Source organism: Pocillopora verrucosa, chromosome 5 (genome assembly GCF_036669915.1).
Source record: "Pocillopora verrucosa isolate sample1 chromosome 5, ASM3666991v2, whole genome shotgun sequence".
In the NCBI taxonomy this organism is placed as follows: Eukaryota; Metazoa; Cnidaria; class Anthozoa; order Scleractinia; family Pocilloporidae; genus Pocillopora; species Pocillopora verrucosa.
In genome coordinates this window covers 13349521-13371784 of record NC_089316.1, presented here as the reverse complement: position 1 = coordinate 13371784, position 22264 = coordinate 13349521, and the positions used below count along the sequence as shown (strand labels likewise).

The 22264-nt window shown below is 38.7% G+C and overlaps 1 non-coding gene across 1 annotated transcript; it reads left to right on the top strand.

Moving 5' to 3' along the window:
* The first annotated feature begins 2083 nt into the window (after positions 1-2083).
* Positions 2084-19026, top strand: LOC131784462 (interaptin). The gene is made up of 14 exons (XR_010717502.1): positions 2084-2873; positions 4153-4299; positions 4467-4563; positions 4722-4799; positions 6812-6923; positions 7063-7141; positions 7283-7359; positions 7808-7883; positions 9860-10013; positions 10682-10743; positions 14094-14153; positions 15161-17579; positions 17732-17812; positions 18700-19026. It is a non-coding gene; the product is annotated as an interaptin (transcript).
* The last annotated feature ends 3238 nt before the right edge of the window (positions 19027-22264 follow it).

The window sequence follows — 22264 nt, the reverse complement described above, 5'->3', positions numbered from 1 at the left end:
ATCACGGTGATCTGGCATAAGAAATGCTATCTGTAAGATCTTATTTTAGTGGAAAGTGATTAAATGAATAGAAAGCCAAAAAGAGAAGAAAACTAAAGAACTTAAAAGATAGAAAATGAGGAAAATAGAAATCGCTAAATAATAGCAGAAATATTTGTAGTCTGGGCAATAATCTGATATATTTCACAAGTTATTGCGCCATTGCGGCAAACCCCCTTCATAAATTATTGTAACGCGTAGTCTAAAAATAAATGTTAAGGATTCAGATTCATGTAGAAGTCTCAGAGGTAATGGTCCCTCTATACATTAGTGTTTCTGAGAAAAACGTCCTTTGCATCCGTTTCCTGCCCTGCGCTTCTACGACTGGCAAAAATGACCCGGCAAAAAGATCTTATTACTTCTGTTTCGAAGCTGTCGATGTAATCAACTTATAGTGGGAGATTGCCAGTTGGAGAAAAGGAAGGGTAGCTCGTTCATCATCCGGAGAAGTAAAAAAAGATTTTAAAATAAGTTGTTATTATTTCACAACAAATAGAATCGGTGATTTAGATAAACGGGTTCGATCGTTTGCGTGCTTTCCAAAAGAAAGGAAACCGAAACTCAAAAGCTTCGACTATAATAATATGACTTTGGCATGCTTGAAGCACATATGTCATTTGAAAACGCAACTCCTTACAATGAAAGGCTTGCACAAGCGAGTTCACATGGCGAAAGCGAAAACGTTTGGTGACGCAGTTTGCACAAAATAGCGCTACACGTCCGTTACACGCTTTATGCACGTGATCAGATCACGATTTTGTCACTTGCCACTGTAGTTTAAAACCCGTGTGTTCCCCCTAGGAAAACAATAAACGGGTTATTCCACCCATCTGCATCTTATTCACATGCAAAAGACTAGATACTGAAGGTCGAAACTCGTGAAACGAGTGGTCGAACTCCACTTGAGTATCGTGGATCAGGCTATGACATCACCATCACCATCACTGCTAAGAAACATTCGCCATCGATGAAATTATAATACTTTTAGGCAAACTTAAGCCTTTTTTTAAGTTTTCCATTCCAAGTAATTGTTCCAGGGGATTTACCAAAATATATACATATGAAAAATGTCCTTTGTCTCAGCCAATCTGCATTTAGTAATTTTGTCCTCGAGGTTTTATAATTTATAAGGGACTTCTTCAATTTTTCTAAATTTGAAAAGTAGACTCAGCGCAACTCCACCAGTCACACAATAACTATGATGTCACTGTAATTGTACCAGACTCTGAAAAAATCAACAGAATACCCAAAAATGTCAAAAAGTGAGACGATGACCGAGGAGCTTCGTTCCTTTCGGCCGAAAGGGGCACTGGTTAGTGGATTATCCTAATCAGTAGAGATTTCATGCGTTGGGGTATGGAACGGATATTTCCATAGGATGTTTGAAAAAACGTGTATAAAAGTTCCAGTAGAAAAAACTTAGTTTAGGTCATTCAAAGGCCCTCTTAGTTATCATATCGTTTTAGTTTTTTCCTCATGTGCTCTTTTTCTTCTTCTTCCTCAGTTCTCTTGTTCGTCAGCAGGGCACAACCTGCGTTTGACGTCTAGCCCTTCATTCATTTAGTCCGGAGTAGTCTTGCAAACATTTTGTGCATCTGTATCATGACAAACAACAAGGACAGACCGAAGAAAAAAAAAAGTATCTGATATTAGCTGTGAATCTGTATTCTGATAGATCATTAAGCATTTTCTATCGGTTTACAAGCATAAAAACCCGCTTGGGTGTTTGGAGAACACAAGAAAAATCAGTTGTAAATCCTACGCCTTCGGCTCGTGATTTACAATCTTTTCTTCTCGTTCACAGCGTGCGTGGTAGTTACTTCAATTCAAGCAGCACCACAGTTCTGAAAAGAGTTTCCTGTAAACTAGGCATCAGAAGCAGATTCTTGCGGTCTCTTTTCAAATGCCACGCTTGACTTTATCAAATTTTAAGCTGAATAACCTGTAGCGTTTGTTTATGCGACAAACTGGACTAGTCCACCATTTCCATGATTACAAGAGCATACAGATAACGCTCTAAAAGTGGCCATAGTTCACCAGCTTTTTGTCTTGCGTCCCATCCATCGGTCGCACAAGTTGGTGTTGGTTCAAACTTATTTCCTTACGTATGAGTAAGCTCCGCTGCTGCGCTTTATGCGTTATACTCCTGTGGTTGTTTTAATATCTTTGCTGTTGTGAGTATTTTTTTCTTTTTCAAAAATCTTTGCCTAGTTTGTGCAACTACTTTGCTTCATGTCTATCGTTTTTGAAAGTTGAAAGAATTCAAACAACAAACAACTAAGAAATCTTCCATAGTATGATTGCGTGACTAATTGTCACGCAATATAATACAACGCGCCATTCAGGATTTTATTCGCTCCACATCTTTAAAGACTTCATGAAAGCTGCCAGTTGTGTGGGTTGAACACCTTTTGAACTCTTACTCAACTACCAGCAGCTGGTGATTATTTTCCTAATTTCCTGTTTTTGTTCTTCGGTTACATGATCCTTTGTTTTATGCGGTATTTATTGACAGCTTTGTTCAATCGAGCGAGGCGGGAGCTCTTACGGACCTTGAACAAACTCATTTGAATTTTTCAAAACTTTCGTTTGAAAGTTATGCCAGAATTTCTTCCACTCGACTGAGCATAGATCGTATTACGTCCAAGGGCTGACGTTTGATAATTGTGATAGCTGCACCACAACAACTGGCTGTATTTGGCGTCCGATCGTAAATTTCGCTGGTCGCATTTTGGTGTTGATGACTTGAGAATCAAACCGTTGAGAACATCGCGCCTTTTCAATTACGAGATGTAATGGCATTACATCGGAAGTTATCTGGATCGCCAGTTGAGGTATGTCAAAATGGTTATCGTGATATTATTGAGCTATAAAAACATTCGAATTATTTCTAGATAAGTAAGAACGCTACATTGTCTTCTTGCGCGCAATGGTTGTATACAAGACAGCATAATGCGAAAAAATTATTTCCATATTGCCGGGAGCGATCTAGCGATCTAGCATTAAGAGTTAACAATTAAGTATTAGTTTCCGTGGTGAAACACATCTTACGAAGAGAAGAATTTAATTATTTGGCATCATATAGCTATATAACCCCTTCAAGAAGGTTCGATTAATCCGGTTGAAATTGATAAGCTGGCGTCATGTGAAACTCAGGCGAAATAGTGACATTTTCAAAATCGTTCTGCCTTTTAAGGAAACATGCTGTTCTGATCCGAGAAAGGATTAACATTGCTGAATGTATGAAAAATATGAATAGCAAGGCAACTATTACAATTACACCCCCGGCCTCAGATAAAAACAATTCATCAGATACGGACGTTAAGCTTAAAATTAAATAAATTACAGAAGAAGCAATGCAGAATTAACGTATTAACATACACCCTATTTATATTTAGGATTACAAGTAGTATCCGCACTACTTTTATTGGCGCCTATTTATGAACTCTGTAAAATGAACAATATTGAAGTTATAAATTTTATTTTCTTACAATCTGGTGTTGTCAAAACACTTCCACTGATTTCTTGCAGAGCTAAGTAAAAACATTCAACGTGTCTATAAATACTCAAATTTCTATTAATTAAAACAACTCACAAAAATTTTCAGGTGTCGTAAAGACTCTCGTTAAGGTGAGGGAAGGGGAGGGAAGGTGTAGAAATACCGACTGCATTGTTTTTAGTAATTTAGGAGAGCATTAACCTCAAACCCTTATTAGAGTCTAGCAACTTAGACTCTGAGCTTGTTCTTTCATCCTTAATCTCTATTATGACCTCCCACCCTCAATACAACCATTTTGATCCTTTACACCCTTAACATCAATATCCATATTCTCTATACTGTCCTCTATGCATTTCCTCGGGTGCTCACAAGGAGAAGTTGTTTAACAATCAAGAGCTTCATCAGTTTGTGTCATATTTTCTTTATTCTCAGTACACAAATGTTTTTTTCAGGGATGATATTGTAGGGAGAAATTACTGTAGGTAGATGCTGGTCAGTCTAGGAAGTCAAAGGGTTAAACAATTTCACTTTAAAGACACTTAGCTGAGCTTCTGTGTGGATTTATATGTACTAACAGTGACATTAAAATATCATAATTTATGACTCTCTTGTAGGTATATAAGGCCTGGGTGAATTGCTGTTTAGCTGATGTTGGTGATAACAGAAGAGTTACTGACCTAGCAGATGACTTAAAGGATGGTGTCATACTGAGTCAGTTGATCAAGTCAACCACAGGATATGAACTTAATCAAGGCCAACAGGTTACACTATAATTTTCAACTCATCTTTGATCAAAGAGAGTGATAACCTCCTCTTGCAAAGTAACCTTTTTGAGATCTTAATTTTCATTTGCAGTTTATTACTTTCATTGAAGATCTTTTTTTAACCATATTTACACCACTGATATCACACATTCTCTAAAACACAGATACAGGCCAGGGAATTGCCACAGTCACACCAAACAGTGCAGCTTGTGATAGATTACATGAAGGTCAAAGGAATTGTCATCTGCTGTCAAGTGGAAGGTGATGAAGTTAATTTTTCACTAAAACAATTCAAAATGGTATCACCTTTGATGAATGTCCTTTTTTCTGATTGTAATAGGCTGTTTTGTTGTAGTCAGCTGAGGTTAAATTATGGTTGTTGTAGCTCATCATATTTTCCTCCATCATTTTGAATTCAGATATTGCAAGTGGGAAACTCAAATCTATCTTGGACATTTTGTGGCTTATTATCTTGCATTTTGAAATACACAGTGCCAGTGAGTAACATACATTGTGTACAGAGATAAAATTATAAATAACAATTATTATCTTATAATAATATTAATTAAATTTTTCTAACCCAGCCCTTCTATGGAGACATGCAGCAGGGCTCCAAGCTGTGACCATTTTGGTTGCAATGGCAAGTGAAAATTATATTTGGCCACTAAAATTTTGAAAAAAGTTGCCAGTTGGTGACCAACAGATCCATTAAAAAAAGTGAGATTTAAAAAAATATTTGGGAGTAAAAGTGGGGGGGGGGGGGGGGGGAGGGTTTTTGGGGTGAGTAAAAATTTTTTATGGCAAATATTTTTTCAATTGAAAGTCACTGAAAGGCAACTTTTTGAAAAAATGAACTTGGAGCCCTGTGCAGTATCCACCGCTTTCCCCCCCTATCAAGTTTGCCCCTACCTCATACCATGTTCACCCCCACACTTTTTGAGTTCGACCCCATCAAGTCGAGTCCACCCCTTGGTTGAGTGATATCCAGATGAGTTGATTTGTAAGTTGATGAGTAAATTCTTCAGTCTTAATTTCATAAATAAAGCTAAAAAGGTACAAGTCTAACAACTTAAGCAATGCTGTCTTCTCAAGTCTGGTTGTTATGATCAACACATTTCATGTTCGTTAGATAAACCGTGTGGTTCTCTTTATCACAAGTTCAGTGTATACAGTTATTTCTGGTAACCCCAGATCCCACGCAAAGTATTTAGTTGATTCCGTCAACCCAGTTCCCAAGCAGGTTCCACGCAATTGCCAAAATTCAAAATGGTCGTCGCTGACATGACATTTGGCACATTCTGCTAGTGCCTTCGTCACAAATCAACTCATCTGGATATCACTCAATCAAGGGGTGGTTCAATTACCCTGTGCATGGTCATTTGAGCTGTAAAATGAGCCTAGGAGATGGCCCTTGGACATGCATTTCTCTGTTGAAGTAAGAATTTGAGACAAGTCAGGAGAGGTTTGCTAGGGTTCTGCAACTTAAGTCTTCTAGACTCCTGGAAGACCTTGCAAGTTGCTTTAAAGGCCTCATGCTTTCCTTAGGGCAAAGTAATGCTTGTGCCAAAGCCCTAGTAATGAGGGCATGCCCACAGGCTTCTGCATAATTATGAAATTTATTAACATTGGACTTATGTCTTCTTTTGGGGAAGACCTCTGTTTGATTGTCAAAAATTAAAAGTTTGCATAGCAGGACAATGTACAGCTACTGAAAGATGCAACATGGAGTATACTTGGAAATTGATTCAAATTCCCTGTTTTGTCTTCTTGTACTTATTATGATTGTTGCTCCAAGAATTTGGTGTCAAATCAAACAATATCCCTCAGTTGATATTATTGTTTCTTTGTTCTTGTCGCCTTTCTGCCAGAAAAATGATGTGAAGAGGAATTCCTCTCTGGTCACTCTTGGCAGTGAAAGGGTGTGCTAACCACAGCTGAATAGTTATCCACTAGTCGGAATTAAATTGTTGAGTGTCCTTGAAAATAAGTTTGTACCAAGATACCCCTAATTAGTCTATACTCACTGTGTGTTTCCTTCCCTCCTCCCCTGCTTTAACTCTTTAACTCTGAGATAAAAATTGTAATTCTCCTAACTGTCAACTCTACAATTCTTATATTGTTAGTTCAGAGAATTTAGAATTGGATCAACCAATTAGCCCCAAATTGATATTTTTCTTTATTCTCATCAGTTATCTGGTTGATATTGTGAGGAGAAATTCTGTCTTGTCTCATAGGAGTTAAAGAGTTAAGATTTGAGATGAGAAGGAGAGAGGTTTGCCAGGGGTCACTGCTTGACCCAGCCAGTCAAAGGCTTGTGCCAAGTAGATCAAAATGAGGCCTTGTTTGTAGGCTAACTGTGACTGTACTTTAATCCTTCTGTGTTTATACTCTCATTGAAAAGGAAAACATATTGTGTTGTAAATATAGCCAGTAATTATTGTATTTTGTAGTGTTTTAGACTGATGTAATATCTGTCTCCATATGGAATTGTTGTTTCTTTACTTAATAGATCGTGCTGCTTATCAGCGAACAGTGAATCTAGGAAAGAGGTTTCTTCTGGAATGGTGTTGCACTGAAATACCAAACAGTGCAATTGACCCCAGAGGACCATTTTTAGATTTGTAAGTAATCAACTGCCTATTTTGTTGTGAGGACCAAAATTTGTGTTCATGTGATGGAGATGTCTCTGAAGAGAGGTTCCACTGTATCATTTTAAAATATGGTGGCTATAATTTAATTTGATTTTTTCCTTGTTTACAGTCTTCAGGATGGTTTTCTGCTCACCAAGCTAATTACCAAGTACTGTCCAGTTGATGGAATCAATATAAGTGATTTACAGGTCAGCAATATGTATTGAATAATTATTTATTGATTTCATGTGGTTGGTGTCATAATGGATGAAATGTACTTTCTGTTTAGTCGCTGTTTTTTTGTTGATTTTTGTATTTGACCAAAATTTAATCATTGTTTGATTCTAAAGGTGATAAACAAAGATGCGTTTGTTACTGTTTTGGAAACTGCTGAGGACTGCCTTGGAATTCCTTGCAAAATCCTCAGGTAACAGGAGTTTTCAGACATAAAGGTTGATTTACTTGTTATTTTATGATAGTTTTTGTTTTTTTCTTTACCTTTCTGTCTGTGTGTCTGCCTTTCTGTCCATCTGTATGTCTGTCTGTCTGTCTGCCTGTTTTTCTGTCTATCTATCTGTCTGTCTATCTGCCTGTTTGTCTATCTTTCTCTCACTTGTCTGCTTGATGTTCTGTCCTTCTGTCTGTCTTTTTCTCTTTATGTTTGCCTGTCTGCTTGTCTGTGTGTTTGTCTGTCTTTTTTTCTGTCCGTATTTACACTGTCTGTGCTTTTCAATCTGTTTGTGTGGCTCTCTACCTGTCTGCTTGTTTGTCTGTTTCTATCTTTGTCTGTAGTTAATGTTCCTTTTGTTAGGGAAGTCAGTTACTGCTGGCAGCAGTATAATAAATAGTACTTTTCTTTGCATTCAATTTGATAGCTCATCAGGAATTTTGGATGCAAACACGTTTGATGAATATGCAGTTATCATTTACATGGCTGTACTAAGACGAAAGGTTAGTTAGAAGTAAAATCACTGTTAGGTATTGATTCGATTAAGCGCACAACCGCGAGTAAGCCCTTTACACCCCTCCCCCCCGAAAAAAAAAAGAAAAAAAAAACTCCTGAATACATTATATCGTTGATTTTGAGAGGGAGTTGAATAGTACGCTGTGGAAATACAGGCAACTGAATAGATCGTTTATGAACATTTAAAGTTTTTCGCACGGTAGGAAATTCACGCATCTTGTTGGCTGATGTGAGTGGGTCAATGACTAGCGTACGGTTTGTTGTGTTAGATACTTAAATCCTACTTTCCTATGTAACTCACCTTTTAACGGTAAATTCACCGCAACTGTTCTATATATTCGAATTTGATTTCGATTTTTCTACGCCAACTTTGGGGCGCTTGATATACGTAATATTTGTTGCCGTTTTTGCTTTATTTTTCAATGGTTATCCTTTCACAAGTCGTTTTTTATAAATGGGAAATACTGAACACTGCGATTCAACGCTAAAAGGCCTGAAGACTTCTACAGTCATCTCTACGCTAACTGACACTTACGTAAGCGGACAGATCTACCTTTGACAGGGTAACAGAATAGTGGGGATCGGTTTTGTGGCATCTTTCTTTGTCTGTGGGGAAGCAAGCTCTCCGTTTGGCATTTGCAAGAGTCTGACATAACACTCTCCCGTAAGCGGACACCACCTTAATTTTCTTTGGTGTCCGCTAATGGGAATAATACCCGTACGCAGACGGCTCTACTAAAGGACACTTTTTCCAATTCCTGAGGGGTTTCGCTAACGAGAGAGTTGACTGTACTTCTAATTAGGTGTTTCATCAAAAACTGGTAAGCGTCCGTGTACCGCCGCCTATGAGATCTCTCACCACTGTCAGTTTAGCTTGCGAGCAGGCTTTGTGTTGGGATTCCGCCTTACGACCTCTTTTGTAAGGCACAGCTGCCTTTAACACCATCGGCGGCTGCTTATGGAAAAAGCTATAATTAAAACCCTGCTTCTTTATTTTAATCAACGGCGTATCAACCAGTCAACGGGCTACTCAGTTGATATTGAGGCCTGACGTGAGACTAAACTGAAAGAAACTTATGCTTTCTAGGTGTGCTATAAGGAAATTAGATATTGAATGACACTTCTCTTAATCCGAATGACTGACCCGATTTAAATGAAAGCGGCTTTCTTTGAGCTGTCATTGGCTGTCACTGTACTGGCACTATCGATAACATCAAGTTCATGCAGTTATTTGACCAATTTTAATAGACAATATGCGTGGGACAATTCATGCCATAAATTTGCTTCCATATCGCGGGAAAACCGCAAATTACAGGATATGGGAGGCAGAAAGGAAAAAGCAGCCATACACAATAAGGAAATACTTAGTATTGTTTCTATGTTCCACGCTACTGCTCAAACGGCTTCAAAATTTACCCTCCGTAGACTTCATTTTATCTCCACACAGCACAGTTTTGAAGCGATCCTAGCAGACCGCAGGACGCTTATCACATATCAATTTAGAAAATGGTTAAGCAACGACGAGCTGTCTGTAATAGCTATCGTTGTTTGTCTTTTCTAGTAACCGATTGCGTAATCGTAAGCTCCCCCCTAACGGATTCGTCCCACGCATCGGCAGGCTATTACTCTCCAGTTACGTTATTTCCTGTTCATGCACACCTTCCCCTCCCCCACAAAGGTAACAATACGTGCGCTCTATGCCGATCTCGTTAATACTACTTAAAAGAGGCTTAAAAATTCTCAAGTCTTGATGAAACAACCTAAAATCGTTTGCAATTTTTAAATGATGAAGAGATTTCTATTCTAAACTACTGAGAGAGGTTTGCCCCTCGAGTACCATCTGGCGTCATTTTCGAAAATGTCTTGCATCACTGTTGTATTTTTCTTCTTCGCATGGAAAGAGAGTGTCCTCACATACCTGTTACCGACTGAAATGTTTTGATCATCTTAAATTCTTATGTAGATTTGTGCCCTGAAAGGCGAAGAACCAATTAAGGGAGGAGTAAAAACAGAACCTTCTCCATCCAAACAGAGGAATCACCTAAATGGAGACGGTTCGTTCAACTATTCCCCGAGCAAATTTCCACATAACAAGACCTCGCCGATGGACTCTTCTTGTAAGTGTAACTTTTATTGTTTATATATATGTATAATACGATATAATAACTATATTATACTACTCTATTTTTAACTTACTAGAGTAAAAATTGATTGCATCGTCTGATTGTGAGGTTGAGAGAAATTCTGAGATGGACTGTCAGTCGGTGACTCTTACTGTCGTTTTGAAAACCTTTGAGGAGGTCATCCTAGAGGAGTTGTGGGTCAGTCGAGTGCTTTAATTCTAGCTTGGTCATTTGTTGTGTTAGAGAAATTTTCGATTGAGTGTTAAAGTAATCCGGGATTAGATAAATTTTTCCGTATTTCGCTCTGTGATTGGTTCAGAAAACTCGCGCCACTCTCCCAACCAATCAGATGCAAAACTAAAACCAATCACGACCTGGTCGCCTGCGTTTTCCCGCGCTTTAGGCAGTTTTTCTTATTTTGCTTCCTTCTGATTGGACATTGTGGTTACTTTGGTTTTGGTTTTACGGCTCTCAATCGAAAAGCGCTCTAAGTTGATGGTAGTTGAGTGCAGTATCTTCTAAGCCAGTAAACCAGCTTTGCAGAGCCAGTCGTTGAAAGAATTTCGCACTGAAATTTGGACATTGACGAAAGTCCCATTTTATAATGTAGCTCTTCAAGTGGTGTACATAGTTATTGTTTATTTTGCGTCTTTCATGTTTAGTGTCTCCCACATCACTGAGGAATCTTGTTGATCAGCATACAAAGTCTCATGCAGCAATTCATGTGAGTTGTTTCATAATAAATGTATTTTACATCTGGAAACTTGGCATGTCTTCAAAGCCGGAAAGAATATTTATTATATATAATATGCAGTAGACCGCACTTTCTCTCAGGGTACTGGCGTAATAACCCACGCGGGATGTTTGGAGAACTCGAGAGAAAGTTTGTAAGTCACGAGCGAGGTAAGTGGTTTGCAAACTTTTCGTGTCCTCACAACATTCCAAGTGGGTTAATGTGCCGGTAAATCGATAAAAAGTGCGTTTTATTGTTATAAAATAAGCTTGTTTCAGTATTTCAATTGGTTATGCGCTGCAACAAACGATAGGTTTTTGACTAATCAAGGTGCTCCTAATGTCTCAGTCTTTTTAACAAACTGAATCGAGAAGTTCAGCCAGTCAACCCTCGAAGGCTTCCAAACGTTGGTGCATTGTTAAGTGCTGCAGGGAATAATGATTAACAATTTTAAGGGTATATAGTTCAAGATAGTTTGATGTGACTTAAGGGAAAATGTTTTCTCAGGGTTACTTGTGATTGATATACAGAATTCACTGAGGTTGCGTCGAAAAAAGTGGACGGACTTTTTTCAAGTTTTCTCAAACTTAATCGGGTTAAGTAAATTTTTATTTATTTCATTGTGTAGCTTTTTGGTTTCCGCTGTTGTCTGCGTCCAAGACACTCTATGAAATAACTCTTACTAACGAAGTTCGAGTTCCCCTCTATAAGTTGAGGACCGAGTTTTTTCCGCTCAGAGTTTGCGCGAGCTATAAATCTGAGTCGAAAAACAAGGTTCCGTAGCAGTACAGACCGAGAGAACTGGGTTCAAATAGAAGGGGGAGATTTCAATTCAAACAAAGTTTTAAAGTTAGCACTGAGTACAATGAAATAAGGCCTGCCAAATTGACCAATCATAGCGCACGCACTAACTGGAAGATATAATAACAGTTAGATACACGTGCGTAGAGAGCAAAGTCTGAAGTAAATGGGCTTGGCTAAGCTGAGTGCCTGCTGGTTCCCGTATTATGTTTGAATCCTTTACCATTTACATTTCAAGCTGTTAATCTGTTTTTTTGTTTGTGGGCTTAATTTGTAATTAGTTGGTCACGATTGCAGTTGGTAGTGACCGTTGAAGTGTGTCAAATGTCTTCTTGCTTTAGGTAGCGCCTTAGTTAAATTTTGGTACAATAGACAACTGTGCCCGGATAACCCTTCAACCCCTAAGAGTCACTAGCATCTAATTTCTCCTCACAATGTCACCCCTAAATCACACATCAAGGTCATTAGAATAAAGGAAATGATCATCAACTGAAAAAAGCTGTTGATTGTAACACAAGTTCTCTTTGTCAGCACCTCTGGAAATGTATAAGAAACAGTATGGAGAATATGCATGCTGATGTAAGGTGTAAAGGGTTAGGGGGCCGTAAGGCGAAACCCAAATTAAACACGAGAGCCAGCTTGCTGGCGAAACATACGGCGGTAAGAGGTCTTACGGTCAGCGACAGACCGACAGTAACTGGCTTTTGTTGAAACCGCTAGTTTCGTCGTTTGTCCTGAGAGCCTCTGGTCATGCTTTGTAATGATACTTATATATTGTGGCCAATTCTTGGCATTTTTGAGGAGAGAAACAATTACGGAAATGTGGGCCGGCTGAGTAGAATAAGATAATTACTTGTGTAAGAGTGTTCGGTTATTGAAATACTTTCCGATAAGAGACGTTTTATTTAAAATTGGCCGCTAAGATTAAGAAGGAAACATTTCGTTGTTGCTAAATCTCTTCTGTAGATACAAGTTTAGGTATAAGCTTTTGTTGAAGATGATAACAGTTTATTTTAGGCGCCGAAACAATAACTTACGCCTTGTTAAGCTCCAGTAGGCCTCTGTCGTTAGACTGTGGTCAGAGGCTACGAATTATTAACACAAATGAGCGGCAAACTTTTAGGCCAGCTAAATATTTGGGCTCTTTTGCACTAAAATCTTTAGTGATGAAGATCTAGGACTAAAAACCAGTTATGTTCTCAAATAGTTTCCATGTAAAAATGCTTTGAAAAGATTCTGCTCTAAAGGATATTTGAGTATATGAACAAGAGTACTTACCCACTCTGTGGTTTTGAGGTATTGTCATGTGTGAGTATTTCTTTGGTCACGTTGTGTCCGCTATCATTGCTTCTCAAAATAGACCACTCCCTCAGGGCACAGGTCTTTCAAGAAGTCATATGCAAAACAGCGTTGCAATTCTGTACCTTTTTTTATGAATACTTCAAGCTGTTTTAATTCATTAGTGGACGAAATGTTTGCACGTAGCTTTTTGAAGGATGTTTGGAAGAAAATCCGTCCAGTAATTTCTTTAAAAATTGTTAGAAGAATTGTTTCGCTTAGTAAGTCACGTTTTTTGCCGTCAGTGTGCAGTGTAGTCATAATGGTAATGGAGCTCTCGAAACAAATGCGTTTCTCTGTTCAGCATCCGTGACGCTTGATTATTAAAGTCGTTTCCATTGAATTTTAAGCCGTCCATTCTTCACTACCTGTGATGTTTGTGTCGTTGCTCTGATGCACTTCTGGAGTGTTTCGTTCTTTCTAGAAAGAAATGTCAATCACAGTGAAGCGATTCTATTCATCTACCAACTTGTAATTTGTCTTAAATCAGGTGAGGGATACTTGCATGGATGGATAGGGCCTATACGAAGCCTTCTTGTCTTAAACAAGCATAATACGAAACGTATTTAGCTGCATTTTTATGCAAAAATCACTTCGTGGAATTAGTTTTCCAGAATATACTAGTAGCTCTCGTGATTTAGCACGATCTCAGTGTGAGAGTTACACTAGAGACAAACTTATTGTCTATATTGAGAAAATGAGATTACTTTCACGTGCATAGATATCAGTTTTGAACATATTTGTTCACCGACAGTGTTGGGGCTTTATTCGGTTCACTACCTATATTAAGATTTTCAATTTTGTCGAGATATTCGCCTTCACATTTCACATCGCTTATGAAAAGCACGCGATTGGAAAAAAAAAATTTCGGGCTGAAGATCGTAAAATTCCTGCTTCTTCTAGAAAACTTTGGAACATGAGCTTCTTGGTCCCCCAGGAGCTTTACGGTAAACTTTGTATGACTTCAGTAAATATCTACTCAATTCTCGTTACTTCAACAATGAACGCACCGTGAAAAATTTCATGACACAGAGCAGTCGTAACCCTATATCAGCGGGAACTATATGTTACTTGACAACAGAAGTAATTTTCAAATCAATATAACAGTGAGTTCAATGCGTATATGTTCATTGTTTTGCTCAATTTAGTTGATCCGATGCGGATGTGACTCTTGATTTATCTTCTCTTTCCATTTCATTAAGGCTTTACAGGAGCGTATTCAATCAGTCACCCATCTGGCTTCTACTCCAAAACTACAGAAGGTAGGGCGTTTTTAAACTCTTTTTTTTTTCAGAAATTTCTTTAAAAATTCTTCGAGTGCTTAAGGATACGAAAAAAATAATTCGCCAAAATTGTCTCAGTGCTTCTGAGACAGGCACCAACTGCTTTTATGGTCCTATTTCTTAACCTAAATTGTAATGTCCTAATTTTTCTTTCTGTCTTTCAAAGTAACTTTTCTTGTCCAAATTTTGCTTCACCGTAGCAAAATTTCTGTTCTAGTCGCGTGTTTTAATCGTTAATTGTCGTGAACTGAGGCGTTTTCGCTTGAAGCCATTTTTATGACATTTTGATTTAGGATCCCGATTCCAGAAGTGTATTTTCTTAATATAAAACGGCATGACGACTGTAACACTTTTTTAAAAGACTGATAAAGTTATTTTTTAACTTTATTAAATTAATGTCGTCCATTCAAACCATTTATAATTATAAGAATATTTTGACAAAATCATTGTTTTAATTTCTTAATTTCCTTCTTTGTGTGTGCTGGAAAAGTCTTTAATGTTCCACACAGCCGTCGAAGAAGATTTATTAGATTTGGGGTGTAAACCTCTTACGGCTACCGAGAGGAGATTAAAACGTATTGAAAAGTCCATTATAATCAGAGCTGTAGTCCTATATACTTAATTCACTATCCGTTTGAAATTGAAAGGGCGTAATTGCATTTTGCTTACATGCGAGGCTTTTAAACCTTTATCGTACGCAAGTCTACTGTAGAACTCTTGCTAACTTCATTGTTGTAGCTCACTGTTTCGTACATTCTTTTAACTAACTTATCAGAAATTAATTACCACTGTTTTAACGTGATATTGTTCTTAAGCTCTCAGTCTACGTAAACAGCTTAGTCTCTTTTATCTGGAAAATTGAGCGATTTTTTTCAGCCAGAACGTGTGCGTGTTTCTTTCTTTTTTTTTGTGGTGAAGTTCACTTCAGAACATAACAAGCTTTGTGAAAACCAGCTCTTAACAGAAATATGTTGGTTTAATTTCAGAAACTACCCGAGTCCCGGTTTATTAAAAGCATGTCACCAACTCCCATCGAGGGGATATCGTTGACGTCCTCCTCAGAGGATGTTACCACCAAAGAAAAAGACAGTTTCCCTATACAAGTTATTCCAGCGGATCAAAATGACAATGTTCTGGAAGTGAATGGCGAGGAGCCTTTTGGCTCTCTTTTGCCGGAGTCTGACGGGTCCACTTCAGAACCTCTTTACACAAGTGTGGATAAACAATTTCTTGAGCTGATGTTGGATGCTGTTCAAAAGGGATTTATGCCTCCTGAATTGGCAGCAGCGAAGACGTGGCTGAACACTGATGGAGCAGACGTAGATTCACGAACTACAAATGGGGTTAGTGAAGAGGAGCATCTGATAATCGATGAAAACAGTAGTATGAATGAAGAAGAGATGAATGGAATAGATAATGAAGCGTCGCTAACAGCGACGAGTGTTGAACCATCGCATCTATCGAACGGAACAGCATCAGATATTGTTGAATCAACATTGGCAAGCGTTGAACCAATGCAGGTTGTGGATGGACCTCCACACCCAAGCGAAGGGCCAACGATGGCAAGCGATGAGACGATGCAGTTTGAAGATAACCACTCTGTGCCCGACACAGGGGAGTCAGAAGCCTCCACACCGGGTAAAAAAGTGCAATTTCTCGGACTCGACACCATTTTTGGCCACAACTCAAGCTCTGCGGATGAGTCCCCGAATAAGTCAATTTCCCCAGCTCACGTTCAACTCAAACAGCCTGATATCCAGTTGAAGGACTCTGATTATACTTTTGATTCTTCTCCGAAAACCACAGTCACGTGGGCAACATTAGATTCACCGGCGAATGGAACTGGAATTGACAAATCTCAGACTTACGCTATGTCCAGTCCATGGGAGGACCTCCACAGGTATGAGAGAGCACTATATGGCAAAGGCACTGGTAATACGGCAGAGGGAGATTCGGACGATCCTTTCATGATGTACCTGAACTCCATAGAGCAGACAGCTCTCAAGTTCAAGTTACAGGTTGAACAGGCGAGGTAGATACTTTGGAAGCTTTAAAAGTCAAGCTGGAGAAAGCGTACGAAGGAACGCCTTTGGAAGATATCCCGCTGAAATTTAGGGAAAAACTCCAAGAAACAATTGCTCAGATCGCTTCTGACGAAGTGTTGAAGAAATACGAGGCACTTGTTACCCAAGATGAAGAAATGAGCGATGAGGAAAATCAGATTTTAGAATGCATGCGAAGTGAACTCGACTCAGTCGCGTGCGAAAACTTTGAGCTTCATCAACAACTTGAATTGTTGAAAGACTATGAGAGGAAATATTTTGATCTAAAGGAGAAGTTTGATAGTCTAGACGATGGAATGTCTTCGATCAGAAATGAGTACGAGAGAAAAAACGGTGAGAGTGAATTTCTCGCAGAAAGAGTTGAGTCGCTCGAGAAAAACATTGTTAACTTGCGGGTGGAATATAACAACGAAATCACGGATTTGCAAAATGAGAATCTTCAGTTGCAGAAGACATGTTTGGAGCTGGAAAACAGGAATAAGATTTTAGAGGAAGAAATAACTGCTGGCGACGAGACATCGATTGTACGTCGAGCGAAGAACAACGATAGAGGAAACAAAACAGAGAGATTCGTTGCCGATCAAGAATATGAAATAATACAGTTACGCCTCGAGGAATCGGAGAGACAAAATAAAGCCTTGAGAGCAGCGGCACAGGCCGACCAAGCGATGATTCGATGCATGGAAGACAAAAGAAATGACCTCGAGAAAGCACTCATTAAAGCACAGGACGACCATAGCAATATTTTGCTAGAGCTCCACGAAGCACAACGACAAATCTCGTCGGATAAAGTTAAGCTGTCTAGCTACCAGGAAGAGACCGATGCCTTAAGTCGCGAAAACAAACTGTTGAAGTCCCGTTTTGGAGATTGCCCAGAATGAGATAGAGTATAATCTCGAGAAGCAAGGAGAGAGAAGCGAGCCGTGGAAGAGTAACAAGAGAATGCTATGGAGAGAAATTCGTGAGTTAGAGAAGATACTAAAAGACGTCACCGTGAAAAAAGGACCCTAGAAAAGAAATACGTCAGCTTTAAGCAGGAAAGTGATCAACTCACGAGCTCAATGTCTCTACACAGCTTTTCATCGACCGAAAATACGCCGGACAAGGAGCGAGTGAATGAAACTGCGGTGAAACTGAGAAGTAAATCGTGGCACAGTAGAACTGAAATGGAAAAAAATAGAGCTGCTGTCACTGATTATTCTGGTGATGATGATAGCTTTTCCTCTCCGCCTCGCAAAGTCAAAAGCTGGTTGGAAGGTATTGATAGTACGAAGACTGGGACAAAGGATGATGGCCAACCCATACTGAATTCAAAAGAAGGGACACCACCTCACTCCTACAGGTACGATAAACGTAAATTCCTTTTCTGTATTGATCTATGAGCACCTGTTTGTCAAACATTGTCTTAGAAAAGTGAAAAAAAAGGGAAAACAAGAAGAAAAACGTTTAAAAGTTTTATTATAATTTAGTTCCCTAATTTGCCCCTTCTTTCAGATCTCAAAGCAATGGGCCGATGAGCAGATCAGCTGCGACATTGGGAGCCCGAAGAAAGAGGAAAATGGACTTGTTAATGAGGTAAGAAATGATTTACCTCTTATGTTTCTTTATTGTTTGTTATGTTATCGCTATATTTTTAAGAGACAGGGTATGATCAGAAGTAATTATTTTCACGATGCGCACAGAATAAACCAAACACTGTAATTTTTTTAATCCCAGCAAAGCCTGAGAAAGCCGGACGATCGGGACTTTTATGCAAAAACGTACTTCCCCTCCCCCAATCCTTGCTACAACAGCTTCACAAGCTTTCCTTGCATTAAAGGTTCCTGACATTTGTTGACGTCAATGTTAAGTTGGGAGGGAAGCGGTATTTTACTTACATACGTGCGAATTTCGTTCTAAAATAAGTTAACAGAGTCATAGAAACTGGCCAACGAATGGTGACCAGAAGCAAACAAGAAATCCCTCTGTTTCGTAGATTTGGAACATTTTAAATATGTAATCATACCAAGAAGCGTGTAAAAACATATTTTAGCCCTTGATCATAGTGGTGCCATAGTCAATCTGTCCTCTGAATCTCGCTAGGGTTCATTAAGTAATTTACAAAAAACATTCTTGGTGTAGATCGATTTCTTAACCTTTACACCCAACCTTTAGTATCCACATTCTCAAACCTCTCCTCTTTACATTTCTTTTGATACTGACAAGGAGAATTCATTACACAATCAAAGCTTCTTAACTGGTAATCATTTCCTTTATTCTTCTTAATGAATGATTCGGGAGTATTACTGTAAGGATATGCTGGTCACTCTCGGCGTTTAGAGGGTTAAAATGGTTTACTTGCTGGCTCATGAATCTAAATAATAAAGCGAAAAAGTGACTGGCAACAAAGTCATCCCCCGAGTAGAGTAGGCACGTAAATCCAACGAAACAGAATTAATGGAAAAAAACAATTTTTTTTTCAGCTCGAAGAACTTCGTCATCACGTGGGAAGCCTAGAGGCCGAGAAGGCTGCTATTGTGAAAGAACTCAGCTCGCTTCGTTTCAGCAGAATCACCAGATCACAAGGAGGAATACCAGATTGCCTTCTGAGAAAATATTCCTGTTGCAGCTCTGGACAACAGTGTTTTCGTGAACTTGTGACCGATACTTTTTTGAAACCAGTCCTTTCCTTAATTTGCATTGGTGTGTTGACAGTGATCCAGTCTTTTAATGGATTTTACACGATCGCTCAATGATTGGCTTATAAGTGTGGTACTACCCATCTGATCAATTTGATCTAGCAGTTGTTACAATAAAAAACAAAATCTCTGATAGGTCGAGCGCAATTTCTCCAGTCATAAAAGCCCGTTCTTCCGGTGTTTTCTCTGAGGTTTCATGGATAATCTTCCAATTAGAATCGTAGTTTTACGGCAAGTGTTTTAATAACATCGTCGAAGATTACAATGGCGTATGTTTAAATCTATTATGTTAATGAAACTTCGATATCACGTCTCCGGGGGGCAGAGCGGGAGGGGGATAGAAAAAAATCACAGAAAAAGCTAAATACTTTCTTATATTTATTCTGTCGATGAAAGAGCCGTCTTGGTCATCCATCATGTGTATAGGAAAACCATGTCCATGTACAGAAAGCAAAAGAAAAGAATAGATGAATTTGAGAAGATTCCATTTGTCAAGGTTCAGGTTTGTAGGCCTATTTCCAAGGCAGCCGGAAATGGACTTTGAGCTCGAGATTGGAACAACACAGCCCACCGATAGAGAACCTTGGGGGGAGGAGGTAGGGGAAGGAAAGGCTTCCCTGTTTTGGTATATGCGGTTTAGGTTGGTTCTAAATTTGTTTCTGGTAATCAAAGGTATCTTAGTGATTCTGTAAAATAGTTTTGTACAATCATTTGTATTATAGCGTTGCCATTTTACAACCTTGGTTATACTGATGAATTTACATTTGCATCTTTGGATTTGATTCAATTTAATAAAGTTTGTTTCTTTTAATGATAGCAAATGGTAAAATGAGTAATTAAAACCAATTTTAAAGGTTAAAAAAACAGTTCAAATGTGCTCTCAGTTTAAAGTGGCCAATAATGTTATCGAGCGTTCAACATGCCCACCTCCTTCCGGGGCAGTTTAACGTTTGAGAATTGGTTTGTTCAAAGTACCTGCCCCACGGAGCAAAATTGTGTTCAAATGCCCCACCCATTTTTTTTTTTTTTGGTTAAAAGGCGAACTCAACGACCTCGCCTTTCTAAACATTGGCCTAGTAGACCTTTTTTTCTGGGCCATTGGCTCACGAAAGTGAACTATTTACCTCAAGCAGATTTGTATTTAAAGACACCACTTGTATTGCGCTGGAAAGACTTGTACTTTTCTGGTTCCAGACCAGCGCAAGGTTCAAATTCCCCACTCCCCGGGCACGGCCTATGATTAAATGCCCGTGGATTTCCAGGAGGATGGAGGGGAATTTATAGTTTCGAATCAATTGGCGCATAATAAGAGGGGAAAAGGGACCATGGTTATTAATAAAACTTAGCCGTAGGTTACATACCATTTCTATCATGGGTAAATGTGTGTAAAAACGTCTCGTGCCCTACCTGTAGCGGCGAGGAGGGGAAATGGAAAAAACAGCCCGAAGCCTATTCCATGATGAAAAATCAAATTGGAAACCTGCTCGATGGAGAGCCCAGTGTGTGAGGCAAGTATCGTATTGCTCTGATGCATACGATCGTCGGTTCACCAACGAAACGGGACATCCTAAATTGAAGAGCATCTGTGATCGTGACAAACACAGCAAACCATCGACGTGCGCTGAGTCAGGTGTAGGCGTTTATTAGTTGAGCTGTATTCGTGTCCCTCGGGTACCTTCTCGTTATTCTTTTGCTTTTATCTATTTGGGTTTTCGTACAATGTTAAAGGGATAGACGTCCGTCTTCATTCCTTTTTTTGGAATCATTTTTTAGATATGTGAATTGTCTCAGAATAACAATGGAAATTCACCTTTGCCCGATTCAGGCGTATTTAATTATATATAGTGAAACTTACTCCATGAGCGAGATTAAGCAAAGTGCTTAAATGCTCTGTCTCTTTTTTTCAAGGAGCCTGGATTTTCAAGATTCTTACTGATTGCTTATCAATGTAAAAGGAGAAAAAGATTTGTGCCTGATCAGCCAGGAAATGCAGCTATCAAGGATGACTAGTTTTTTCCCTTTTTTTTAGCTTTTGTTTTCCTCTTTTAGCGCTTTTGTGTCGTTATCGTCGTAGTTTTTAACTTCTTTTGATATTGGTCCAATTTGAAGTTTGTTGGCGGTTATTTATATTCTCAATTGATCATAACCATTACAATTTCCTCAAATGTGATTGGTGCAGTAGCTGCTTTATTTTTCACAAATCATTATGTAGAGTTGTAATCGGACAGTTGGCTGTAATCAGACACCTATAATCGGACAGTTGAAGCAGCCAATCATACTGAATCCTTTCAGTCAAATTCATCAATCTCAAAATTGATTACAATAACCATAGCAACGACCACTTATTCTAAAAAAGTTGAAGAATTTTTTTACTTAAAAATTGTCTTTACTGCACATATTTGTCCTAAATGTGTTTGTTGTTTTCGGAAATTGTAATAGTTATAATTAATTGGTAACAGGACTTTGTGTCGTCCAATTCTGTCTGTAATCATACTCGTGATTGACGAATCGGACTCCCGCTTTGCGGTCATCCGATTTTGTTGATCACTCGTATGATAACAGGCCGAATTAGACTCCACTCGGTCCTATTACCATTATTAATCAGTTGATACCCTTTTGTTCTCATGTTTTGCAGACTTGTTATCCTCCCTTGAACGCACTGGAGATGAGGAGACTTCACGAAGAGAAACGAGTAACTTAAAGCGTTTCATTCTATTTCGTTGTGTTTATTTCGCGCCAGTTTTCTTTCTTCTGTCTCTGATGAAACTTTAAGAGTCAGTATTCCTTTCAAAGATCAAGTCTCAGTGAACATTGCCAAAAGACAAATGCGCGATCTCAGTTCAAAATTGGCATTGATGTACAACCAGTCTACACCAGCAAGAAACTTGAGCAGGACCTAAAGCTTAAAGAAATCAAGCTACGCATCGTAAATCAGCATAGCGTTGTTTACCGTTTTAAATGTGATTTGTGTGATTCAAATTACGTCGGATATACGACGCGCCATTTGTTTCAACGCATTGCTGATCATCGATACTCTGCCATTGGTCGCCACCTGAGAGATGCCCATGGGAACATTGACTTACTCAATGAGAGCCAGTTTAGAATGCTTAAAAAATGTGGCACGAAATGGGATTGTCTTGTTTATGAAATGTTGTACATAAGAACAATAAGGCCCAATTTAAACACCCAGAGCGATTCCATTGGGGCCAAACTCTTTGTTTAACTTTTAACGCTTTGTAATTTATTCACCGCTTCATTATATATATACTCGATTTTATTATTTTAGTTTACTTGATAATGACGTTCTGGAAACGTCGAAACGTCGTGTCATGCTTTATAATATTTTATC